Source organism: Protopterus annectens, chromosome 2.part0, assembly GCF_019279795.1.
Source record: "Protopterus annectens isolate FY-2018-M chromosome 2.part0, PAN1.0, whole genome shotgun sequence".
Taxonomy (NCBI): domain Eukaryota; kingdom Metazoa; phylum Chordata; order Ceratodontiformes; family Protopteridae; genus Protopterus; species Protopterus annectens.
This window is the reverse complement of record NC_056728.1, coordinates 1502403830-1502421950: the sequence shown is the minus strand read 5'-3', so window position 1 is coordinate 1502421950 and position 18121 is coordinate 1502403830.

The following is an 18121-nucleotide window of genomic DNA, read 5'->3' as shown; positions in this document are numbered from 1 at the left end:
AAGTAGGATTATAGCACTGTGTTTTCTCTTAGGAATAGCTAAAGATTGGAAAGTTAGATTAAGTGTTTTTCTTTGACATCACACCTGTCCTACTGTATTGTTTTAACTTTCTGTGTAATCTCTGAACTCTTAGATATCTCTGTGGTATAGTAGTATTGTCTTATGTTTTTAATTATTTATTACTAAATATTTTAAAACCTTTACCTGTGGCTGGTTTGTGTAGTGATAGTAGGCTCTAGAGTACATTGCATATTTATAGAGGTTATCGTAATAAGCCACTCTAATAAACCTTAGACTGAATATCACATTACCAATTGGATAATAATATTGCACAGTAATAATTGGACACCCATTTAAGGGCCTTTGAGTAGCTGATAATTGTTAGCTGGTGGTGGCAAAAATTACTACTGTATAGTCTGGGTAAAGGGGCACAGCTAGAGAATCTGTGTCAGCCTTTCCCAGGAGTGTCTGTGAAGTTGTATAAATACTTATCTCAAAGTGTGCGTAATTTGTCAGCTACCTCGGCAGGGGCACAAATCACTAGTGGGACAGAGAGGGTACTGGAGGTTAGCCTGCCAGCTAGGCTGAGATCTGGACCCTATAGTTGTGCCAGTGGGTAGTCTTATTGGGGACCTGGAGAGCAAGGGAGCAACCAGCCCCAGACTGACTGTGATCTCTGTGTGCACTCAAGGGAAATTGTACTTTACTGTGTGTATTTGTTATCCTTTCCTCTTCTATGAGATGACCCCCCTGGTGTTAGTGGTGAGGATTGAGGCTCCTTGATTGCTGGGCCAGGGCACAGTCGTCACAAGCTAGTGTGTGTTAAATGGTTTTAAGTAACGTGTAATAAGTGCCCTCTCAAACTTGAAAGAGTTTTTTGTTTTTTTGACTTTGGATTCCATGGAGGCCTGTTCTTGTGGTTGGGGTTTGTTCATGTGGTTGTGGACTTTTGCTGGAGGTAGAAGTGTGGTTGATGATGGCTGACTGGAGTTTGGATGCTCTTCTTGTGTTGTTTTTGGACTTGCAGGAAGGATGCGATGCAGTATGCCAGGTTGCTGCAGGAAATGGTGGTCTCAGTGAAAAAGAGGTCCAAAGGGAGGCATCCCTTGGACTGGGAAGGATCTGGTTTCTGAGGATGTGTACTGTGGCAGATAGTGGCACAGGTATTTCTACTGAGTCATTGGAACTTGTATGGTGTCTTTTCTTGTGCCGTTAAGTGGTGGTTGTTGGACTTGTACCGAGAGTTGGGACTGTTATGGACATTCCTGTTTTGAATTTTGCATTGATAACTGTGTTGGGCTTCCTGGTGATCTAGTTGTGCAACAATTATGTTTAATATGTGTTTTGGTCTACTTCATGTCTAAGTTTATGTGTCTCATGTTTACCTGTGCAGTTGTATCATAAGTAATTTTCTGTGGGATCAATAAAGTATATTCTAATTCTGATTCTGATTCTGATAGACCCAAAACCACCAAATTTTCAGTTCTGCAAATGTTGACATTGAAAAAATATTTCACCAGGGAAAGTAAGCACTTGGCCAACACTACACTGGAACAAACACACAGTATGTCAAATCTACCCAAGCGGTGAGCTTTGATCCTACACCCACCAATGTGGGGGCTGTGCTTCCCCCTACTATATATACCAACTCTGAGATTGCACTACAGTGGGGAAAAGGGCTAATTTGTGCTGCTGGCCAACTGCTTCCTTTCCCTACTTAAATCTTTTGCAGATGAGAACATTCACGGAAATGAATGTTTGATGGTGTTGAGATGATGAAAAAAGGTTTGTGGAAGTAAAATTTCAGCAAATTGATATAGGCCCCAATATATCTGGATAAAGCCTAAAATAATGGGGTACAAAGGCTCAAAATTAGTAACAGATTTTAAATATTGTTCTTATAAAATTATAAAGTAGCCTAAATAACAGGATTTGTGTTCACATTGATTTTGTATAGGAAATAAATTCTGAAATTCAAATCTATGTCATTATTTAGTGACTTCAATCCCAATGAATGTCAGCAAACCACACATTTTAGGAGCAAGGGATCAAAAAATAAAATAAATATCTGAATTTTTTTTAAAAAATGTTATAATTTGGATGTAAAATGTTTTCTCCAAAATCATATACATATACTACAGCAACTTTGAAACATTAGGCAGAGGAACTATTTAAATCAAAAATATATAAAAAATTATAGCCCTCCTGCGTGTGTGTTATTGTGAAAATAATGCCTTTTCAGAGGTGTATAGACCCTATGCCTGTGGTATCAGACCTCAGAACACCCCCGGGTAGGCATTATTTCTACAGTAGTACACACCCTGTTGGGAATTATTGCTTGCTTATGATCAACAGTTAAGATAGCAATGCCAACATTTGCAAAATGTCTAAACAGCAAAAACATCTAAACAAAATTGAAATTATACTAGGGAAAGTTTTATGCCTTTTCCCTACTGTTATGTTACCTTTGAATCACTGTGTTTGTTTGTGGTCAGATGTTGTCAATGGTTTTGTATGTAGTTAGAGTTTGTCAAACTTTGTCAATGTTTTTACAGGGGTCAAACCACCATGCACCCTATTGATATATATATATATATATATATATATATATATATATATATATATATATATATATATATATATATATATCTATATCTATATATGCATATGGGATCCATATGGATCCCCGAACGGTAACATCATCGAAATAGATTTGGCCAGGCATACTTGCGCAAAAATGCTTTTCACTGAAGAACTACTTTTGCGTAAGTATGTTTGTTGCGGAGATCGCACTACAGTAGGGATAAGGGAAAATTCCCATTTCCTCACTGTAGTGCTACCTCGGAGTGAGAATATTAAAGTAGGGTGTGTGTGTGGGGGTGTAAATGTAATGTATTTTTTTAACACACTTTAAAAAAGCACTTTTTTGGTGAAAGCACTTTCGTTAAAGTGTGTTCGGTGTTTGGATTCGGACTATTGAACTTTCGTTCAATAGTCCTAGATCTATATATATATATATATATATATATATATATATATATATATATATATATATATATATATATATAAATTCCGAAGCTACACAGCTACACAACAGTATGGAAATGGCATAATGGCATACATCTTTCCTAGTATAATTTCAATTTTGTCAGCATTTTATGATTAGATGTTTTACAGTTTAGCCGTTTTGAAGTTTAGATACAGTTTAAATGTTTTACTGTCAGTATTTTGACTGTCAGTCATATGCTGGTTTAGATCATGTGTAGCACTTATATATATTTGGTTCTACTTCAGATGATTGAAATTTTAAATCTTTGAACATCATATGGCTGAGGACCAGATTATCATAGTTTTGAAACTTCAAACATACAATTAAAAAAAAAAAAGTTTTCTTTTACATTTTTGCAGGGGGGATGCACCCCCCACCCCCTGCTACTTTAATATAGCAACTCAGAGATCTCACTTCAGTGAGGAAAACAGTAAAGTTCCTGTTCTACGCTGTAATGCTATCTCCATTCAGTATGTTCAGAGTCTTAAAACTTTCCTCCTCCATATAATGTTCAAAATTTTGAAACTTTGATCATCTGAAGGGGACCCATGTAATATATATATATATATATATATATATATATATGTGTGTGTGTGTGTGTGTGTGTGTATGTGTGTATATATGTATATAGATATAGATATGTGTGTATGGGTCTACTTCGGATTGACTGAATATACACTTACCCGAATTGCAGATTCCAGAACAACAATACTGAACTTTCAATAAACTGAAATTGAACATCACCGATATTTTTTTTTTTTTTTTTTTTTTTTTTTTTACAGGGAATAGAATCACTTGGCCAGCATGAGGAAATTTGCCCTTTACCCCACTGTAGTGCAATTACAGACTTTGTATATTTAGTGGGGGTGGTTGCAGACCCCCACCTGGGTGGGTTTGGCATACTTCAATGTGCTATTTTGTTAAATGTTGGCCAAGTGTCTTCTTTCACTGTAAAAAACTTTGGTAATTTGAAGGTACAGTTTATTGAAAGTTTGGTGCTGTCATCTCGGTAATCTGCAATTTGGATAAGTGTAAATTTGGTCTACCAAAGTAGACCTATGTGTGTGTGTGTGTGTGTGTGTGTGTGTGTGTGTGTGTGTGTGTGTGTGTGTGTGTGTGTGTGTGTGAGTATGTGTATATATATATATATATATATATATATAGAGAGAGAGAGAGAGAGAGAGAGAGATATACACAAATGTTGTGATTAAAACAAGTACATTTAAACAAGAATCCTTCCTTATTTCAGTCACTCCCTTGACTCAGTCATTCCCCTGTGGCTGAGATCCAGATGACCCATGCACTTCTCTTGTAACAAAAGTGGCTAAGACTCAGTTGACTTGTGTGGTGCCATCATCCCTTCTGTGGTCAGCAGGGGTTCTCACTAGGCCCCATAATTCCACATGTAGACCAAGTGCTTTCTATTGGATTGTACATGCAGTTAGTGTAGTGTGGGACTGTTACTTCCACAAATGAACTAGGTCTACAGATGCCAAAACCTTGATGATTCTCTTGTTCATCTCATATCAGCTGAAAGTTGGAACAGGCAACTTGAGAGTCACACATCCCTCCCTTCCCACTCTTATAGAGGAGAATGGACCAATCAGATTCACTATTCTTTCTCCCCCAGGCGGGTCGTCTAGATCTGGGACTGCTAATCTAGAGAGGTAAATTGTATCTTAGTAAGGGCTCTAGTTCTCTATACAAGAGAGCTGGCTGGAATCTTTGCGTATCATATATTCAAATTCACATTTACTTTCTTAAGGCAAATGGTGATTTCATTTTCCTTAAACTGAAAATACTGGAATGAAGAAAACAAGAAGGCCATATAACGCCTTGAGAGCTGTTCAATACTATTGGAATGACGATGTCAGAAAACAATGTTGTCACTTATATAGAAAAGGGAAAACTATGTGAAAGTAAGAGGAAACATTGCCTATAGCATGGTTCATATGAAATGAGGAAAACATGCTGAGGTTATTTTTTTATTATTTATCTAGCTATTTTTTTTAACCAGGGCACAGCACTGATCTTAAGTGACCAATTTCAGTCTCAAGCTAGGAATACAGTGAAAGTCAAAATTATACTTAGTGAAGGATGGCAAGAACATAGTGAAAATAGATGTGTAAAATACCATTATCAGCTAAGAAAAATCAAAAGATTAAAAAGCATGTACAGTTGTGATACATATTATTGAGAATACACATCAAGACATACCTCATGTAAAAGGAGATGTGTCTGTGTGACAGTTACACTTGTGTGTTGTCCAAGTGGGAACAATAGGATAGTTGACAAATGAGTGTTCTACAGAGTTTGTGAGTAGTTTGAAGGAGAAGCTATATTAATCATAAAGCAGTGACTATCCCTTATATTTCACACTGACCACCATCACATTTTCCTATAGAGAACTATTCTTCTTGTAGCCCTGCCGAATTTTCCCAGTCTTACTCTGATCAAGCTGCACTTTCACACACACACACACACACACACACACACACACACACACACACACACACACACACACACACACACACACACACACACACACACACTGTACTGGCCTAAATGGTACACAACATCAGGATATCACAACAATATTGTCATTTCCTTTTTACAGTTTTGTCTTTCAGTTGAGAAACTTTTGTTCAATAATACAATTTCCATACAAATTATTACTGCTTATGAAAGAGGAATTTCCAGACCTTCTTAACTTAGAATTTCATTTTTTGTGATAAATACTGTCATAACAAAGATAAATCCTTTTATAATCACAACATTATTATATATATCTATAGGTTGCATGATGCATAGTACAGCTGGCATGAGTATTTAAATGAGGTTTGCATCACAGGCACATTTTTCTCGATGCCACTATTGGCCTATTGGCAGTGATGTGTCAGCTTGCATGATATTCTGGTATATAGTTACTGCTTTGGCCTATTGGCAGTGACGTGTCAGCCTGCATGATATTCTGGTAATTAGTTACTGCTTTGGCCTATTGGAAGTGATGTGTCAGCCTGCATGATATTCTGGTATTTAGTTACTGCTTTGGCCTATTGACAGTGACATGTCAGCCTGCGTGATATTCTGGTATTTAGTTACTTCTTTGGCCTATTGGCAGTGACGTGTCAGTCTGCATGATATTCTGGTATTTAGTTACTGCTTCAGCCTATTGGCGGTGATGTGTCAGCTTGCATGATATTCTGGTATATAGTTACTGCTTTGGCCTATTGGCAGTGACGTGTCACCCTGCATGATATTCTGGTAGTTACTGCTTTGGCCTATTGGAAGTGATGTGTCAGCCTGCATGATATTCTGGTATTTAGTTACTGCTTTGGCCTATTGACAGTGACATGTCAGCCTGCATGATATTCAGTTATTTAGTTACTGCTTTTGCCTATTGGCAGTGACATGTCAGCCTGCATGATATTCGGGTATTTAGTTACTGCTTTGGGAGGCATACACTGACATGCTGGTGATGCAGGAAAGCACACAGCCTTGTGTTTTCAGCTGCTTGCCTGGGCCCAGTGTTGGGTGGGCTCTTTGGCACAGATTGGTGGTCTTACTTCTACCCCCTCCTCCTTTTTATCCTTAGTTAAAGTAAAGCGATCTTTGCCAGATTTAGTATCGTACTGAATTTTGCCCCTGTCAGCTACACAAGCTGTGAGATTTTTAGATGCTGCTGGTAACATTTATTGATTCTTGAGTGGTGTGTTAGATTGATACTTCACCACTAATATAAGATGTTCAGAGTTCTAATCCACTGGAAGTAGTGATGGTATTTTTTTCTTTTATTCAGCAGAGGCTATCAAGTGAAATGAGAAGAACTTGTGGGCAAGATTTTTCTTTAGGGCAACAAAGTACTGTGGTATTGTTGGTAGTTACTTTGGTGGGTGTGGGGTGCTGCCAGCCTATACTTCATTTCAACTCCTGGACAAGCAACTGCCTAGAACCTGGCTTACATATACTAACACCTTTCCCCTGCCCACTATCCAACTTATTCTTTAAAACTCCCACTGACGCACTATATATTATCACACATTACTTACCAACTCACTGGCACCTACTCCCCACTGTGTTCTATCTATATCCACTAACTGTCCCCTAGACTAAGTTGTAAAGCTTTCCCTTAAAATGTCAGTGAACCTCATATGCACTTGTCTATATTCTCCGCCTTTGACAAAATGGCTAGCATTTTTTGTTTTTCCTTTCTTGTCTTATCTTCAGTACATCTTCAAGATTATCTCTACTAAATATACCATATGAAGAAGAATCATATGCTACTACCTGCTATACTTTTAATTGTACGTCTAAACCAGTGTGTTTATGCAAATATCTTATGCAATCATATGTTATTATCTGCTATATTTTATAACTGTATGTGTAAACCACAATGCTCATGTAAATACCTTATGTATAATATGTTAATAATTTTTCTGGAGCTTTTCTCCTTGGGCTTCTGCTGAAAATGTACATGTCTGTCCAATCAGACCTCCCCGGTAAACAAATGTAAAATAAATAAATAAATAAATATGTATATAGGTGCTCCTTTACTGTAACACATTTGGGTGTGTAAGATAACCACCTTAATATATAGTCATATTGTTTTCTAATGACCTTGTCCCCAGTAAGTCAGTTTGAGGGGAGCTGCTTTGCCCTTCAGTTAGTAGGAGGGTCCTTTTTCTGTTGTAGTATTTTCCTGGCAATTTACTAATTAGGCTAAGCAGGAATTGTTCATGACTGGCTATAAGTGAGGACATAGATAGCTGGTATTCAGAGTTTGGCTCTGTGAAGCTTTTCATTTGCAGCTCATGTATTGGTGACTTTAGTCACTGCAATTCCTGCTGCTTTGTCAGATAGTGAGAGACCAAAAGCCCTTCTTATATGTATTACTCTCAATCTTTTTCTTTAACTATGAGCCAGATTCTTTAAGAAGTTCACGAAGTGTAGCTATCATGTTCGTAGCTCTCCACACTGCCAACATGATAGTGCACTATTTGGTATTCACTAAACTGCTCTACACAATGTGTAAAGCTGCCAAATGAAGATATATGGTAGAACATGCTAATGACGGCATGCAGAGCTGAACTACATGGTAATTAACCAATCCAACATTGCTCAATTATTCAGGACCCTTAAACACATTGTGCATATTCAGTGTAGGCTTTTGCCTTGTACACCAAAACTCTTTGGAATACAGCATGATTACATTTAGGATAAAATCATGTTAGGAGATACTTCTGATATTATTATGCTGTATGGTTAACAGGCTTGAAATGAAGTAATGCCAGATCTCGGGCAAAAAAATAAAAAGGTGTTTACACCCTGTTTGACTTATCATGGACTGCATGACAGAGAAATTGCTGAGAGATACAGGATCACCATGGAAACACAGAAGGAAATATGCAATCTCTGTTGTCTCCACCTCAGGTCTCAGAGAAATTAAGGAGAACCCATCCCAGTGAGAGCTAAGGCATGTTTAACATTACATATACTAGCTACTGCTACTTTCAAGAGATCCACAGAGGAGACATTACGGGATGTAAAAGGCATCAGCCTCAAGAATAATACATTTGTTGTTAAATGCAATGCTGCTACATGCAAGGGATCACATCCGTTTCCAATGCACCCCATAGGGGAGAGCAAGAACCCTGCAGGACTTCTTTGCAGTAGCACACTTTCCAGACATATTGAGGGCCATAGATTGTACACACATATAGAAATAAAAGCTCACCTGGGGAATGGGGAGGAAGGTACATCAACGGAAAAGGTTTCCACTCTGTAAACTGTCAGGTTGTATGTAATGCCCAAGGGATCAACTACAATGTCTGTGGAGGTAAACCAGGCAGTTTCCATGACTCATATGTATGGCACACCTTTGAGTTGTACACCAGGTTTGCTTGGAGTGACATTTCTGAAGGCCATCTAGTAGGGGATGCAGGTTATGCACTGGATGCTTTGATTCGTGACACCTATGAGAAATCCATGCAGCCCTCCTGTGCAAGGATACAACTGGGCCCGAGCTCAAACTAGGAATATCATAGAGCCTGCATTTGGATTGCTTAAATCAAGTTTCCTGTGTCTACATGCATCAGGAGGTGCAGTGCATTATGAAGTAGGCATCACTGCTAAAATACTTATAGTCTGTGCCATATTACACAATACAATTATCAGGAAACAACCTCAACAAGGACAGCAAAGGGCAGAACCACCATTTCATGACCACAGGGCCAGAATCAACAGCAGATACAGATGAACAGTCTCAGAGAGAACCACTGGCTGCAGATTGTGCTGACAATTGGAGGTGTGTACTGCATGCCCTGGCTGTGGACAAGAGGCAAAGGACAGTACGCACTTTCACTACATAGGTCAAAGCCTAAGATCCAATGTGCATATAAATAGGAAAAACTGATGCCTGTCCGACTCCACAACCTTTACTGTTCTGATAGCATCAGAAAGGGACAGCAGGCAAGTGTGGAACCTATAAAGATTAAAAAAAAAAAAAAAAAAAGTAAGAGCTGATTACTCTTGTGGAAATATGTACATGCCCCTAAGCACACCATTTGTCTGAGGTGTACAGTTATGTCAGTAATATCTCCTATTTCAGATTTTTGCAATATACAGTTACATATTAGAACCAGCACTATTCATCAAGTATTTCAATTGACCATTGCCCATAAAACATGGAACAGGTAAATTATATTTTCATTTTCACAGTTATACCAAGAAGCAAGGCCAAAGTACCTAATGCTTCCACTGCTTTACTTACAATACTAACCTGAAATACAATGAGGTTCAACAATTATATAAGCAATCATTCACAAATGAGTATGAAGAACACATCAGAAACTTTTACCCTGCAATATATATTGATAAATGCAAGTTTGTGAGTAAGCAAGTATTAGCTATCCAATGTGTGCATCAGAAATACATGCAACCCTAAGACATAAGGACTTGTGCAAAGGGCAGGGCAAAGTCATCACCATTTGCAGAGGGTGGGGGAAGGGCAAGGCTGACACCAAGGAAGTGATTGTGTGCATGTATAAAACACATGTATATATCAGAGTATACAATGTTCAGAGCTAGTAACAACAAAAGTGTTGTACTCAACAGTGCTGTTTGGATAGTTTGCATGTATGTGAGGTGGTATGGGCAAGTGTTTTTTTTATTTTTTATTTTTGCAATGTGTGTGTGGCTCTGTCTAAACACAATTAAGCACTGTGCTAGCAATACATCCTGGTCTCTTGGACAGCTGTGAGCCATGTGTGGTAGAGTAGTCCATTCAGCATCATTGCCTCCCACCACAAGAAGTCTGGGTGTTACCTGAACATGAGTTATGCCTGCTGGACAAGATCTCCTCACAACTATGTCCAGGACCACGACCCCATGGTCTACTACTTTTGGGTGTGGACACCATAATCACTGATGGAGCTGTGGAAGTCTAGTCACTATGGGAGTGGGATCTTACATGGTCACGTCTGTTAACGCCAGCAGATGTAGCATCCCTCTGGCCATGTGGATGCCTGCTCTCCCCAACAGATGTTCCATCACAGATGCTGCTTGATCCAGTGTGCTATTCATCCTATCCAAAGAGTCACCCTCACTGTTAAGGTAGTCATGCATGTCAGAATGCACAGCATCTAGTACTCACTATCTCTTCTGAGGCCCTCAAGGATCATGCCTGTGCCTCCATTATGGCCCTACACATATGTTTAGAGACAACTAATGACACACCAGCATCAGGAGGAGGGTGCACAGCATGATTCCTCTAAGCAGCTCTACCAAACCTCGTGTGTGGTACCTCACCCTCAGGATGACTAAAGGGAGACGCTACCAACTCTACAACCAGAGTAACCATACTACCCTGATCAACTGTTTCACTCTCAACTTGTCCTATGTTAGAGGTCTCCGTGTCATGGGTATGACTAAACATATTGACTGTGTCCAAACTATGGGCAGGGATGTGGGAGCCACAACCTCAGTGTCAAACTAACTCCCTGTATCCCCAGACTATTACTCTTAATTGACACCATCATCATCAGAGGCTACCCTTACTCTGACATCAGGCAGTATGAGTGCCACAGTGCCACTCTCAAGATCACCTATGATAACAAACAATAAACACAACAAACAGAAAAACAGAGAATGACATTGATCACATATTGTTCTTACGCAAAATGCATATTAAACTGTAATTGATGCTAAAGCAACACTAATCTTAATCCTTATAGACATTAATAACAATAACTAAATGTGTGCTTACCATGTGCAGGTAGGCTGGCAGCCAGCAATCCAGATGTCCCTGTATGAGAAGAAGGGAAAGGAATGAAGGCTGATAATCACTCCTTCTGTCAATCACATTGTCAGTGGTACACATGCTGCACCCATCACACACAGTTTAAAACAGACACATAGACCAATGTATGCTGAGGCCATTAAATGTAAAACTTAGTCCCTGGACTAACACCATTAGGAAATTTCCAGTATCTAAGACCCCATGGCACTCTAGAGACACAAATGTACTCTTCCAAGTATAACTTGTCTAATTGTAAGCTTCTCAGTCTAAAAAGTTTATTTTATAAAATCTGAATCCACTGGTACAAATTGTTTGCATTTTCATGAACAACCAATTCATGATGGTGTTCAGCCATCAATGAAAAGTGACTTCTAAGCCAGTCATTATGGTTAAAATTAAGAGGAAGGTCAGGGAACTTACTTACATTCTGTCCAGTTCTACTTTGTAAATTCATCAACTTCTCCCTGTTTAAAACAATACTTTTATTATTGGAGATTAATCCTAGTTCAAAAATCTGTGCTCCATTCAAATTCATTGAAATGTTAGTGCTTGCGTGTATACGATGATCAATCTGACTATTGGAACAGACATTATCCTGTACTGTGGTGGCCAAAGCATTATAAAATAAACCAATTAGTCTCATGAGTTGCCCCATAATGGCAGGGGCATTCTTTGATAAACTGTTGACTCCTTGTTTGTCTAAATCACCATTGGCTAGTGTTTCGGGGGTAAATATGTTAGGACTCCCATTCATTGGATCTGCAGAGGTCTACATAGCAACGCAACACAGCCAGGCACTTAGGAAAAATTAATTCAAACAAATTGTTGGGACAAGATCCACCTTTGTTTATAAGTGGGCCAGTAACCTTAAGAATGTAGTAGAAAAGAGTAGTTCTGGAACAATGAAGGAAAATAAGAAGGATACAATAAAGTGTGGTAATTGCAACCAGTGCAAATATATATTGGAAAATAAGGACTTACATTTAAACGATCAAATGCACTCAGTTGACTTTGCCCGCGATGGTTATTACTTCACAATGGGTATTGTCTGCTTAGCAAAGTGTTTAACATGTGAAGCTTTCTATATTAGCAAGACTGAGAGGGAACTGAGAAGGCAGATTTCTGTACACAATTATGAAATTTCAAAACACAATTTCAAAAATGCATTATATAGACATTCCATTTTATGTACTGATTTTAAGCAATTTTTTTTATTATTTTAAAAAAAATAAAAATTGATCCATGGACCATGAAAAGATCAGATCGAATTTAGGAAGCTTGGTTGGCAACTTAAATTAGATCTGACTCATAGCTCTGGTGTAAATGAAAGTATCTCAGTGTCTGTTCTTAAGAAAAAAGCCCAAGCACTGTAGATTTTTCTATACCAATATTAATATATGGATCTAATCTATATGTTTAACTATGTGATCATACAATTCCACTGCTCAGTTTTTGCCATTTTGGATGAAAAGTATGTTTTAACTTTTGATAAGTTTAAATTCAAGTAATAAATATACTTTTTTACTTTTCGCTACTAATATCTCCTGTTTAACGTTTTAAAAATACTTAGAAATTTCTCATCTTTTGCATATGGTTTTATACTTATATTCTAGTTCACCGTGTTCTTTAACAGACAATCTGATGTACACCAACAAGAGCAACATTTAGTTTCTATATAAAAAATGCCAATAACACATAACCAAAACTACAACATCCTCACTAGTGATTTTTATAAGACCCATAGCAGACCAGTATTTCAGTTTTTCACCCAGTCAGATTTTACTTCCTTTTTTCCCACATACAGTTTCTCGGTACAATCACACAGACAATGGCTAGTGTAGTATATGTTTTAGCCAAGTTTTAGATAAGTTAGACTACATAGTTGATTAGAGAGTTAACACCTAATGGTACACACGTATGTAAATATAAAAAACATCAAACATATGGATCCCTATTACTATATCCTCATAGGTGCATTTATAAGTCTTAGAGCACACCACTTTTTTAAAGTTCTCTCATTCGAGTTTAATTATAGAATCTCCCAGCTGCAAAGACTCCATTCAATCACACAGAAGCTGGAAGCAAGATAACCATTGGAATATTAAAGCCACATATATTCTAATATATATTCTAAGAGATATTTAAGTTTTAACCAATCACAATTATATGTTTATGTTTCTATAGAATTAAATAGAATGTTGATTTTTTTCTTTGTCTTTGAAATATTTATAAACACAAGATTTATTTCTAGTTTCTTTACATAAGCACAGAACTTTTATACCAATTTATATAAGTTTCACCCAATAAAGATGTGTTGTTTTGCTACTAAGAAGTGAAGCTATTTTTAATCACAACAAAAAGACTTGTTGTTTTGGTACGAAGAACATGAAGCTGTTTTTATTAAGACAAAATTGAAGAAATGTTGATTCCAACAAGATATTTACTAGTGTTTGGAGTTTAAATCACAAATATTTCTTACTATTACTGCTTGGTGTTTTAGCTTAGCTTGAATAGCTCAAAAGGCAATTTTTTTCATATTTTTTCTAATTTCTTAAACATGACAATGATTACAATTAATTTAAAAAATTCACTTGCATATGTATGACGAGCACAATACTTTTGTAATAATCATCATGACTCATCCTAGCTATGTGTTTAGGACAGGTAAGTCTTGTGAAGTATGAGTGTAACATACCCCAACCTGTATTAGTCAGCTCATTCATCAGTATCCATCTGAAGTATATTTACAAACATAAATACTGAGTTTTACATAAGAATGCATGGTACATATAATCGCAACCAGATTTCAAACAACTTGATAATACGTTAAGTACCATATGTTACTTTATACTTGGAAAACATTCATCTGGTTGTTTAATAGGATTCATTATTTTTTCTTCTCAATTTGTTTTTATTTTTCAAATACATTTGAATGAACTCCATAGTATTTATACATAACATCTTAAATAACTATGTACACTATTTACATTAGCCTGACACTATAACAGATCTTAATGTATACAGTTACTTTATAAGTATGTCCAATCCATTATCAGAGAGTCTGATCAATTATTGCATTGTGTCAATCAAAAATAAGACTTTCCCCCAAGGGTTGTTGATAAATGACTTTGGATAAATTCTTAGTTCTTTAATTTTAATTTCCAATAATGCTGTGGTCTACAGTAGGCTGTAGAAGTCTTCCAAAGTTGGTATTGTGTTTGTATTCCATCTTCTTGTTATACACTTCCTTGAAATTGCAAGTATAGTCCATACTAGATACATGTTTGACCTATTCAAATGAGGGCCTTCGTTCACATTTAATAATACAAGAGCTTTAGTTAAAAAAATGATTCATTAAATAAAGCTTGTAGAAAGTTATTAATACCATTCCAAAATGGCTTAATTTTAACACAATCAAAGAAAATGTCATTCCAGTCTGCATTGTGTACTTGCTTACATCTCCAACATATTCCTTTTATGGAAGAACTCATTTTACTGATGCTATCTGGGGTTAAGTATGCGCTGTGCAAGCATTTCCAATTAAAAACTTTCCAGTATTGTGTAAAGAATGTCTATTTTATCGATAATAAGATTGTTTTAATATATTCAGTTAACTGTATTGTGTCCTTTTGTTATATATTTCCAATATGAGGTTTTGGGTGTTGTTTTATAGTTGATCGATATTTTATAAAAATTTGAAATTACTGTTTCCCATGTCAAAGTCATTGTATATGATTTCATATATGTATTTCATAAATTTAGGTATTTCTGGTAGAGCAAGATGGCTGCCGTCCTATAGAGAGTGCTGAAACCCAGTAGAGCACCTTACCCGAACATTTTACATAAAATATATGGGAGATAAAATTCTCTATATCACCAAATACATGGTACAGGCATAGGAGCAACTTATGGTATGAACTGGAATAAGAAATAAATCTGGATCCTCGCTAAAAAGACAGGATTTCTGCAGATAGCTGTAAGGGTCTCTGCCACATGTGAACTTTGCGCTGAATACTGCTAGGCTGAGGTAATCCTAAATTACAACACAGAAGAACGTCTACCAAATACAGTAAGTCTGATCAAACAAAATGCCTAATGATCAGGAATCTATGGAAAGCCAGACTACTAAATCAAAATTTACTACAATAAACTCACCTGAAAAGGATACAACATCTAAAAGAGCCAGAACTAGCAAAGCTATGGAATCTAGTAAAAATGCAAACTCAAATAAAAACAAGTCAGAAAACTCCAATCTAGAAGACTTGAAAGTAGCTTTGCAACCCATTCAGGAAGCTATACAAAACCTATCAACTCAAATTAACGCAATTGGCTCATCTACAGATAAAATACTTACAAGACTGGACAAAATAGAATCTAAAATAATGGATCACGACATTCAAATAGAAAGCATCCAAAAGGAGTCAAATGCCAACAAAAATGATATTCAGGAAATACAAGTAAAAATCCTGGATCTTAAAGCCAGATCTAGATGGAACAACTTAATTATAAGGGGCATCCCTGAAAATGTAGATCAAAATAAGCTGCTGAACACACTGTCAGAAATCTTTGCCCTATTCCTAGGAAATGATTCAGAAGCTAACCAAATCACTATTGAGAGAGCTCATAGGGCTCTTAGACCATCACCAGTTGTAACTAGACCAAGAATTGTATATGCCAAGATCCTTAGCTTTCTTCATGTTAACAAAATATTACTTGCTGCCAAAACAAAAAAATCTGTGGTTTGGAATGGCATAAGCATTACCATTGCTCAAGATCTACCATATCAAATTAAACTAGAGAGACAAAAGCTTGCCCCTTACTGTTCTTTCCTCATAACAAAACAAATCAGATTCCAAATGAAGTTCCCCAACACACTTACCTTTACAATGCAAAACCACAGATACTCATGCAACAACAAGGAAGAAGCAGCTACGACGTTTCTTAAAGTATTTAAAACAAACCCAAAAAAAAAAACACGTTTTAAAACCCAATAAACGCTAGTTATGCTCTCACTGCCACAAGTAAAAAGAAAAGAAGATCCTTCCACATAATCTAGATTACCTGCTTTGTATAACATGCTTCTGCTAAGCTTCTTTTTCCTCTGATGATTTCCGACCGAGGGGCCCTGCTTTTTGCATCCAAAATCAAGTGCTGGTTCCTGGGTATGATCTTCACATAATAGTCGGTCTAAAATAGAAGCTCCAGCTCCCAACAGGCTAGGTTGTCAACACTAACCTTGTGTGAAGGCTGAATTCCCAAGGTGCAATGCTTCCTTAAAGCTACAGAGCCCAACTCTACACTGTCCTGTACTGAAGGAGAATAAAAATGAAAGTGAAGAGTAAAAACAACTCAAGCAACCAGAGGATACAGCAAAACTTCATGGAGGAAGCAGGCTCACACTAATATGGACAAAATACTGGATATTTCACTATACAAAGGTACTTTAAAAACTACATGGTGACTGTAAAATAGGATAGGATGCTGAAGAAATCTAAGGGCTTAATAAATTTAACGTTGTACTGTTTAAAGGGCAAACAGTGGAAATGCATAATATAGGTGGATCTTATGTCTGGTTGCATATTAGTCTCTGTTTATTTAGCTTAAAAAACAGAGGCTTTTTTTTTTCTTTTTTTTTACATAGGCATTAAGAGAGCAACTTGTGGATTATGGTCACAACCAGATGGACACTCAGTTTTATCTATAGTACAAGCCATAAAAAAGAAGGGGAAGGAAAAGAAAAAAAACAAAAAAAAAAATGTTATTTGTGCAGTTTTGATGAAAATATCTTGTTTCAAAATACTTTAGCATTGTTCAAACCCTGTATGAATACAGAGTCCGAGAAAGGAGTTCTAGATAAATTAAGGGCTCATCAAAATACAGGATATAATGTTTTCTACATGAATGTAAATATATAGTTAACTTAGCAATTTTCTCACTTTACTTTCAATGTGTGCTCTGCATGATGTTTCAAGCTACGGTACTAGGGATAGAATAGGTTTCTATGCTCTGCTGGTATTGGTTTAATGCACTGGGATACTGGATGAATAGGGATACCCCATGGTTAAACCCTAAAAAGAATTTCTATAGTCTCTATCTAACAATTGTGCTTCTAATAAGAACTGGTATCCCAATCTCTTCCAGGGGGACAGAGGTAGTGGTTAGGCACTGGGATAAAGCTGGAAGAGTTTCTCATCTATATCTAATATTGTATGTATGTGCTCGGGGTCCTGCAGTGATACGGTTATTTAACAGTACAGTACATAGCTTCCGATTTGGTATTCAAGTTCTAAAGAAAAGATGTTGAAGTTAGCCTCATGGAATGTTAAAGGTTTACAAACAGATAATAAGAAAAAACTTTTCATGCATCTTGTCTATAAATCCAATCTAGACTTTATAATGATACAAGAAACACACCTACTAAAGGAGCAGTGGGTTCACATGGCAAATAAAAAATGGATCAAATCCATTATAGCAGCTGGTAATAACACCAATAAAGCAGGAGTTGCCATCATTATTAAAAATTAGTTCCAATACAATATTTTAAGAGAAGATTCAGACCCAGAAGGCAGATGGTGTTATTTTATAACCAAAATTGACAAAGTAGACAAACCAATCTTTATAGTAAATGTATATGCCCCTTGCTCCTCTCAACACAAATTTATTATGGGAATCTATAACTTAATAAACTCCTTCTCAGAACACTACTACATCCTAGGGGGGGGGGACTGGAAGTCTATTCAAGACCCAAATATAGATAGAACAAACAAAAAAACTAA